Source organism: Haliaeetus leucocephalus, unplaced genomic scaffold, assembly GCF_000737465.1.
Source record: "Haliaeetus leucocephalus isolate CR32 unplaced genomic scaffold, Haliaeetus_leucocephalus-4.0 Scaffold741, whole genome shotgun sequence".
NCBI classification, from domain to species: Eukaryota; Metazoa; Chordata; class Aves; order Accipitriformes; family Accipitridae; genus Haliaeetus; species Haliaeetus leucocephalus.
Window position 1 is genome coordinate 5994854 of NW_010973177.1, and position 3552 is coordinate 5998405.

The following is a 3552-nucleotide window of genomic DNA, read 5'->3' on the forward strand; positions in this document are numbered from 1 at the left end:
TGTGCAGGGCACTGTTGCAGCATGCAAGTGTGCACAGCACCATTGCGAGCACCAGTGCACAGCTGCGGTGTGTGGGCGAGGGGCATGGTTGCAGCACATGAATGCGCAAAGGCACTGTTGCGAGCATCTGATACACCGCTGCAGCGTGTGAGCACGCAGGGCACTGTTGCCAGCGCAGGGTGCTGCTGCTGCAGCATGTAAGTGTGCAGTGTGCAAACTCGCAGGGCACCATTGCAAGCATGCAGGGCACCGTTGCAGCGTGTGAGCATGCAGAACAGTGTGCGAGCATGGGTGGCCCTGTTGCAGCGTACGAGTATGCGGGGCACCATTGCAAGCGTGCGGGGCCCTGCGCCACAGAGCGGGTGGCAGCAGCAGCTGGGGCACAGCGGGGTCCCTGCCCGGACCCCTGGCTCCAGTTCTCTCCCAGAGCCTGGCTCCAGTGTCCTGTGGCTTCCGCAGCCTGGGAGAAGCCTGGCCAAAGCCCCTTGTGGCACAAGGTCCTTGAGGATTTGGGGACAGGCCTGGGTGGTCCCAGGGGGGTGCAGACCCCCATAGCAGCTGGGTGCCCCTGCCTTGCTCAGCCGAGCCCCTTGCTGGCAGGGGCAGCAGGTTCTGGGGGGGTGGCAGGAGGGGTCCCCGCTACCCTGAAGCGAAGGGCCATGGGGGGCATGTCCCCGCCCCGTTCCAGCTCTCACCCTGCGCCGCAGCTCCCTCGAATGCAGCCTGAAGAGCCATCAAGCACTTGCTCACCATGAAGTGCCAATTCCGGCACCAGCTGCACCGCGGCGCTGGGCCAGGCGCCGGGGGGTGGCTGCACCCGCAGCCCCTGTTCCCTCTGGGGACAGCCGCAGCACCCAGCAGGTCACGGCCACCCCAGGGGGATGCCTTGGCTGCAGGGTGGGGATCCCCATGTGGGCAGGGGGGGCTCCAGGGCAGACCCACAGCACATGGCAGCATCCTGCGGCCACCAGACCCAGCCTGGCCTTGGTGGCAGCCCACATCCCGTGGCAATGATGCGCCACGTCCCCAAGGGGGTCACGGGGATGAGGTGACCCCAAACGCGTGTCGGTTGCCCAGAGCGTGCCACGCTTCGTGCCACCACCCTCCAGCATCCATCGGCTGCAGGAGGGCCCTAGCAGGCAGCAGCCGGCAGCGGGTGCCCACTGCAGGCAGGGGCTGCCGGTTTGCCCTCGGCACCGGGCCCAGTGCCGGCTGTGCCACGGCTGCTGCTTGCCGAACGCTCCCGCTCACCCCGGGCTGCGCTGGAGCCCGCCACCGTTGTACACACAGGCAGCCTCATTAACCTTTCTTGATTAAGGCAATTATTTCCAGCACATTATCCTCTAATCTAAACATCGCGGCTGCACTGCTCCGGGGGGGGGCTGGGGGCGGGAGCCGGCACCCACAGCTGGAGGGGCTGTGTGCTGTGGGGGATGCTGGCAGGGCAGGATGAGGGGGTGTTGCCGGGGTCCCCAGGTGGGGGTCCCCTCCCTGCCCTGCCTTGTCCCAGACCCGCAGGCAGAGGCCTCCCTGCAAAGGGGTGGGATGTAAGGAGGGGCCAGGGAGGGTCCTTGGGATGACCACGGCTCGTGGGAGCCCCCACCCCAGCTGTTCCCCCATGGGGGCAGCCCCCTGTGTCCCCCAGGGGCTAGAGGAGACCCCTGCGTGGGGCTGGGGGCTCTGGCGGGCTGTGGTGCTCGCCCTCCTGGTTGTGTGACTGAGTCCTGCATCCTCGCATGGGATGCCCCATCCCTGCAGGAGGGACCCCCCCAGCCAAGGGAACCAGGGGGAGCTGGGTGGGCTGGCGGGGGCACCCTGGGAGCCGCTGCCTGTGTCAGGGACGATGAATATTTATGGGTGTTAAGGTAGATGTTCTCAGCATCAGTGGGATGGGAGGGGGCTGTTAGTGTGGCCATGCACACCGTCCCCCAGCGCCACGGCTCCTCCGGCACCATCATGTGCCGGGCAAGCTGCCGGTGGCACCGGGAGACGTGGCAGCAGGGAAAGGCCAAAGCTGGTGCCAGGAGCCAAAGCCCAGAGCCTGGGGGTGCTGGGTGACCCCGGCTCCCTGCCTGGCCGTGGGGCTGCCCCATGGGGTCACCTCCCTCCCCTGGGGTCACCGCCGGTGGGAGACCCTTGGCTGCCCCCCTGCCAGCTGCGACGGGTGCTCACGCAATGCACTGGTGGTCTGCTCCTTACCAGGGGACCCCAGCCAGGAGGGAGGGGAGCCCGGGGCTGGGGAGGGGGCTGGGGAGGGTGCTGGGCACGGTGGGGCTGCCTCGGTGGCTCGGGGTGTCAAGGGACAGCCTGGGAGCAGGGTTTGGGCTGGGCTGGGGAATGGGGTCCGGAGCCATGGGGACACGAGAGGTGACAGAGCAGGGACCTTCCCAGGAGCCAGGCAGTGGCTCCCTAAGGAAAACGGGTGCCAACGCACGGGTGGGCAGGGCTGGGTGGGTGTGCGTGTCCCCACCCCGTGTTCTCATCCCTACTGCGTGTGCATGTCCCCATGGTGTGTGCCATGTGTGTGTCCCCGCCATGTGTGCATGTCCCTGCCACATGTATGGTCACATCCAAGTGTGGGACCCCCCCAAGGCAGTTCTGTGCCCCCCCTTGCTCGTGCCCAGGACATGCTGCCAGGCTCAGCCATCGCAGCAGAGCCCTGCCATCCCCTGTTGCCAGATGCCGCCGTGTTGGCGAAACCCTCCTGGCAGGGCTGGAGCAGCCGTGCCGGCCGGGGACCCCCACAGTCGGGGGTGATGCTCTTTCCTCTGGGGCTCTGCAGGCGGCAGGGGCTGGGATTTTGGGGTTCCCCCCCACCTCCCCATGCTGGGTCCCAGGAGAAGCACACCCCCCTACCCAACCTGCTCTGCCCAGGGTGCCTGGGTAGGGGATGGGCCACCATTTTAGGTGCCCCTGCCTCCCTAGAGCCCCCCCAAGCCAACCCTGCCAATGCGCCCAGCAATGCTCTTGGAGGGGAGGGCTATGCCCCCGGTGCACCCTGGTTTTGGGGTCTTGGGCAGTGCTGCTGCAGGCACTGACCGGTGCCCCCTCCCGTGGGTACAACACCTCTGGGGGGGGGTCCCCACCTGTAGGCTTTGGAGCAGGCTGGGGAGGGAGGGATCCATCAGGACCGCAGTTTCAGCTGGGGTAGGCTGGCCCTGGCCGTGGGGGGGGTCCGCGCTCCCCATTCAGCCCCACAGCAGTACCAGTGGGCGTCTGTTCGCTCCCCTGGCATGCAGTGAGCTGCAAGGTCTCAGCTGCCTTCGAGGGGGTCCTCGCACACGTGCTGCCCACGCAGGCAGGCCTGGGTGGTAGCGGCGGGGGGCACGGAGACCCCCCAGTCCTGCCCGGTCTGGGGTTGCTGAGGGGCTGAGGTGGGGGACATGACCCCACGTCCCCCGGGAGTCTGACCCCACAGGGCGTGGGGGCAAGGGCAGCTTCCCGGCGAGTCCCGTGGGTCCGGCGTGGGAGGGAGCACTGCGCCCGCCTTTCCGGGACTCTGGCAATGGGAACAAGCTGGGGGGCCAAGCCGGGGCTGAATGCTTCCAGCTG